The sequence below is a fragment of the Podarcis liolepis genome (assembly GCF_965112155.1).
Source record: "Podarcis liolepis genome assembly, chromosome: 1".
Lineage (NCBI taxonomy): Eukaryota > Metazoa > Chordata > Lepidosauria > Squamata > Lacertidae > Podarcis > Podarcis liolepis.
Window position 1 is genome coordinate 134,474,750 of NC_139554.1, and position 6,000 is coordinate 134,480,749.

Genomic DNA, 6,000 nt, shown 5'->3' on the forward strand with positions numbered 1-6,000 from the left:
AACCAGCAGTTGTGCAGGCAGTGGAGCGCAAGCTGCCTAAGGGCTTCTTCACAATTCCACTCATCCTGTCACTTTCGCCCAGGAAAACCTGCTCTTTATCAAGTTTTTGGCAAATTGAAGTTTGCTCCAATTCAGTGGTAAAGAGCTGGTTTCCCTGGAGAAATGGAAAACTGGTGAGACCCATGCCTAGAAAACACAGGACAAGCAGGAAACCCTTCAGAGCCCTGCTTTCTAGGCATGGGACAAGGGGAGTGTGAAGGAGCTCTGAGACGGCTGTGTAGCGAAGGGCAACTCCAGACTGAAATTTATGTCTTTTACTGAAGAGTTCCTGCGGTGATCACAATTCAAGGGCTAATGTGAATGTCAGAAATTCAGTGAATGTTGATACTCATTGGTAATTCTTAGCGCTTTAGAAGACCAGTGGGAAGTATAAGGAAGTTCTAACAAAGCAGACTTGGAAGGATCCTAAATAAGCTTATGAATGGGTTTTGTGTGATATTTACCAAGGCAAGCAGGGCTGGGAAATATCAAAAGAAAACTTGGCAGCATGATCTCTGTTCTTCAGCAACAGGATAGTTTCCCTTTACTTGCCCCAATGTTAATGAAAGATAACTGTGTCTCGATAACACTGGATTATCCAGTAAAGAAGAATTCTGTCTTCCCCCTGACCAATATATTCCCTATATTATTCTTGTTATTTCATTTTATTCCCCTTGATCCCCACCTGGGGCACCTGAGGACTAGCTAATGTGGAATCATTGAGTATAAGCTTTACATATACCTGTCAACTTCTAGGTGGTTCCCCTGGGTATCGGTGATATTTCCAACAAACCAGCAAACACTGAGCAATTATCAACTATTTCCTGTGGGGGCATCTCTGTTTATCAAGAAAACTTTGCTTTGCTGCTGGATGACAATTTCCTGCAGAATGTTACCTCTCAGATCTGCAAAGGTAGGTGACACATATTTGGTTGCTGTGAGCCTAATTATGAGCTGGTATTGATCCAGCTTCTCAACACAATGAATGCCACAAAACAGCTGATGAGTGGAGAAAGGACCACATAAGCCTAAGTGTGTCTTCGATGCCAGAGTTTATTTAACAGCACATTCTGCTAGTACTACTTTAGTGACCCACACAATGTAAAGAGATGAAGTGGCCCTGTAGAATCCATATCTGCCATCTATACCAAGGTCATTTATGAGGTGAATGCAGAAGGAAAACAGCCATGGGTGGGTCCAGCATACTTGTGATGACTGCTGTGAGGGTGGCCAAAGCCAGAGGGCTGGAGCCCCTTTGCCAAGTGGGAAAATTCCAACCTGGTCCCAAATACGGCTACCGACAAAGCCATTGCAAGGTCAATCAGTGCAGCACATGTCAGCCAAATAGGGAGGGCGTGGGAAATCCAGCAAAGTGGCTGCCAAGAGAAGCCGCGGGCCTTCCTTATATGTCCAGGAAGTGGACTGACGCCCCCCCCCCCCCGAGGAATGGCCCAACCCCTTGCACCCTTGTGATTGGCCAGTTGAGTGAGCAGGCAAGATCTGCTTCCTGGCAGCAAGCTTGGCCCAGGACCTCCTTTCCTGGCCAGGAAGCAGCCCCAAGGGGCCTTTCTCCCCAGATTATGGAGGGCGTGGGGAGCGCCAGCCTGCAGCGGTGCCCACCAAGCAGGGGGAGTGGATTTTTGGTGTTGAACATTGATTGTAAAAGAAGAGAAGGGTTTAGTGTGACATTGTTTCGTTTGTTTTATAGAAAAGAAATGCCCGGACTACACCTGCCCAAGTGAGTACTCTTTTTACAAAGTTGTGTTTATGAGTTGAGAATTTCTGTGCTCCACATAATCTTGAAGTTGCCTTAGCAACTGCTATTTAGCTTACTCCATTTCCTCTGGACACTGACCATTCACCTGAGGAGCACCATAATTTAAAACAAGCTCTGTGTTTTAACTATTCTGTGCCATTGCACACCAGGGCCACCAGAAACCTGCATTTCCCGCTGAAATGGAGCAAACCCGATTGCTGCTTGCTCTGATTCAGCCGTAGAATGTGGGTTTTCCCAGGGGAAGGGAAATGCCAGGACAAAAAGAACCCTACTTGGACACTGGCCTGGAAAGCTCCAAGCTATGCCTAGAAAGGGGGCACAAAAGGAGTCTGGCTCAGAATCAACCAGTACCTCTTGGGATGTCCAGTTTCCTTTTGCATCCGAAAATGTACTACTTAGTTTCCAGAAAACTTAGTTCTGAGATTAACACCTCTATGCCTTGTATACCAACAGAGCAATCCCTATGCCCTGCCTTTTTATGCTGGTATTGACCACAGCACACATACCCAACTGTGAAAGATTTACAGCAGTGTCGTTAGCCCCTATCTCCTCTCTTTCCAGTCTCTTTTGCTGGTCCAGCTGATATCACACTCCTTGTGGATAGCTCCACCAGCGTTGGGAGCCGCAACTTCAACACCACCAAGACGTTTGTGAAGCGCCTTGCAGAACGATTCCTGACAGCAGCCAAGCCTTCGGAGGATGCCGTGCGCATTTCTGTCGTCCAGTACAGCGGCAAAGGCCAGCAGAAAGCGGAGGCGCGGTTTGAGCAGAACTACACGGTGGTTGCTAATGCTATTGACAGCATGGAATTCATGAATGACGCCACGGACGTGAACGCAGCCCTCCGCTTTGTCACTGGTCTCTACCGGCAGTCCGCCCGTGCAGGAGCTAAGAAGAGAGTTCTGATTTTCTCTGATGGCAACTCTCAAGGCATCACCAGCAGCGCCATTGAGACGGCAGTTCAAGAGGCTCGACGGGCACAACTTGAAATCTATGTACTAGTGGTTGGCACTCAAGCCAATGAGCCCAATGTGCGTGTTCTGGTCACTGGGAAAGCGGCAGAGTACGATGTGGCCTATGGAGAGAGGCACCTTTTCAGAGTGCCGGATTACCAGTCTCTGCTGAGGGGAGTGTTCTATCAAACTGTCTCCAGAAAAATAGCTGTAGACTGAGGAGGTGGGAGTGGAAGAGCAAAATATATAGATTCTAAGTGTTCAGAAATAATATGTTAGCAGCCAGCTGGATCCATGTTTTTTATACAAAGCCATAGCCCACCCATGTCCTTACTTTTGAGCTCTGTTTTCTTTGTTGTCCATGAATTATTCCAGCCTGCAGGGAAAAGCATAGGATGGTTTATTTTTCCCCTACTTGATATCTCTCTTAACTGTAACTGAAATGACTATTTTTGTACCATATTTGATGAAGGTAAGCCGGGTTCATAAAGAACCTTAAATGCACTAACCTTATTTCTAAGGTTGATAGCACATTTCACATGAATATTAGGGTCCTCTTTCTCCAAATAAAAGGATCCCCTATATTTCATTGCCAAACTAATTTGTTAAATTTGTCTGTTCTTTTATTTTTATGTCAAGAAACATGTTGAGTAGCGATTACTGTTTAGGCTACTTAGCTCCTGAAAGATTACATTGTCTTCAGAAATATAAGGTTCATTTCATGGTATAGTCACTGCTTTCCACGACAACTATGGAAAGTGCTAAATTTGTAACTTGAGTCATACAATCAAGTTCAAAGTAGGCTACTTTGACAGAAGGATTCAACCCAAGAGTATCTACCCAAACTAGAGGGCGGGATGAAGGAAGCTGATGTTGTTCATACATGATGAAATTGAGGGCTCATCCACATTGCTGTTTGTCCTGTGATTCCTAGGCACGGGTCCGAGAGGTTTTTGTTTCGTCCCACTGCCTTCCCTGGGAAAAACCCCAGTTTACTGCTGAACCGGAACAAACATGAATTGGGCTTTCTGAAGATTTATGTTTGTTCCGATTCAGCAGTAAGCAGCAGGTTTCCACAGGGAAGCGGCAGGACAAAAGGAGAACCACTTGGAGCTGTACCTGGAAATCATGGGACAAGCAGGAGAAATTGTGGGTGAGCGCTGAGATTTGCAAAAGTGATATTCCAGCTTAAACAAAACCCGAAAGCCTATGCCGTGAGTTTGGGCCTTTTGGCTTTGGAGGGCCATCTCCAGCCAACATGAAGTCCATGTCGGTGCTACCCCTGCCATGCCTCAAAGCCTGATGTTTTACATTGTTCCTGTGTTTACACATCAACTCATGAAAGAGACATTGAATTTAGGAACTGGTTTGGACAGATTTCATCCAGTGTTTCCAATGGTGCTCTTGCTATGATTTCAGTGTCCTTTCTTTTCAAAACAGGAAATTGTTTTTAACACTGCGCCTTTTATTGTTTTTTCACCAATATTCATTTTACCACTTCATTTTATTTTATTCCTGTGATTTACTGACAGATGTTCACTTTGAAAATTTGTTCAAATAAATTGTTTTCCACAGTTTTGGTAGGAGGGAAATTGATTTGTTTCAGTTCTTAAGTTACAAGAAAAAGTTGCACAAGTCGTGTGTGCAAGGTTGTGTTTGACAGTGTGGCTTCCTTGCTGCATTTGAGATACCAGAGATAGCCTTGGGTTATTCTTAAATAGTAGTAGTAGTGATAAATAAATAACAATGTGTATATCGCTTAATTGTTCAATCCTCAAAGCAGTTTCTGAAGCTAAATGCAATGACAATGGGCTGTTGATAGGCCAGAGAACAAGAGATTAACAGAAATATCTCTGTGAGCTTCTCTTATTAGGAAGATGTCTGGGACAGGACAGAGCATGGCACTGAAGTTTCAATGAGAACATTTTTAAAAACTGCTTGGCATTTCCCTTGGTAAGGCTCTGCCCTGGTTGCCCTAATGGGCCCCAGGGTCGGGGGGGAATGGGGGGGGGAGCTTGTTAATAGTCCTGTGTGGCACCTTTAAAAAAAGATAAAGGACTCCTGACAGTAAAGTCCAGTCACAGACAACTCTGGGGTTGCAGCTCTCATCTCGCTTTACAGGCCAAGTGAGCTGGCGTTTGTCAGCAGACAGTTTTTCCAGGTCATGTGCCCAGTATGACTAAGCCACTTCTGGTGCAATGGAAACCAAAACCAGATCAGCGTATGGAAATGCCATTTACCCTCCCACCGGAGCATTACCTATTTAGCTACTTGCACTTTTTTACTTGCTTTCGAACTTTAGGTTGGCAGGAGCTGGGACCAAGCAACAGGAGCTCACCCCGTCGTGGGGATTTGAACCGCTGACCTTCCAATCGGCAAGCCCAAGAGGCTCAGTGGTTTAGACCACAGCGCCACCCACATCCCTTGGCAGCTTTAAGATTGAAAATTTGCAACAGTAAGGGAAAAAAGACACAGCAGCAGAGTAACAGGATAAAATCCAATTTGCAAAAGGAAATCGAAAAGGTGTGGAGAGCGTAAAGGTTTTCACCTGGTACCAAAAGGACAGTAGACTTAGTGCCAAGCAAAGCTCTACTGAGAGCTCCAAAGCCAGGTCACCATTGCAGAAAAGACTGACTTTAAGATTGACCAATTCAGGCTGCAATCCTGTACACACACATAAAAGGAAGCAATCTGCATGAGATTAAGTGGACCTTACTTCTGATCAACATGCGGTCATTGTGGCTTGAAGGGCATTAAGAAAACAGCAGTGTTTAAAAGTCTACTGTTTCTTTGCAAAGGAGGAGAATAGGGAGAGAACCAGAGTGGGGGGGGGGGTGTAATCCCAGAAAAGAAGCAATTATGATAGCAGGGACCCCTTCTAAACCAAAGTAAGGTACTTTTCAGTTTAGTTAAGTGCTAATTATTTGTAAACCTGCAATTCTTAAGTGCCCACAGTATCTTTGCAAAGGAGGAGGAGGAGGAGAAGGATAAAAATAGAAAAGCTTAGCCATGCTGCCAGGCACCTCTATGGCTGCCAGGCACATCTACCAAGTCCAGAGTCCACCAGCTGCCACTGCCAGTCACTTGTACTTGGGGGTGGTTGTGGGGCGGCTGTTTGGAGTGGGCTTGGCTTTGTGGTCTTCCCTCTGCATCTTCTGGTGGCGGGTGCTGCCTCCTCACAGATAATTCAACAGTCTGTCTATAAGCACTTTAAAAAGGATACTAAGAGCC

General features: G+C 45.3%; 1 protein-coding gene across 2 annotated transcripts in view; it reads left to right on the forward strand.

Annotated features, from left to right (window-relative positions):
- Positions 1 to 4,343, forward strand: part of COL6A1 (collagen type VI alpha 1 chain) — a 51,757-nt gene extending 47,414 nt beyond the window's left edge. The window contains exons 32-34 of one of the 2 annotated variants that reach the window (XM_083473389.1): positions 796 to 952; positions 1,748 to 1,777; positions 2,378 to 4,343. The gene's annotated coding sequence lies outside the window, so the exon portion shown is untranslated. Of the gene's footprint in view, positions 1 to 795; positions 1,356 to 1,453; positions 1,778 to 2,377 lie in introns of both variants that reach the window. The other variant, XM_083473390.1, reaches the window with a different exon arrangement.
- The last annotated feature ends 1,657 nt before the right edge of the window (positions 4,344 to 6,000 follow it).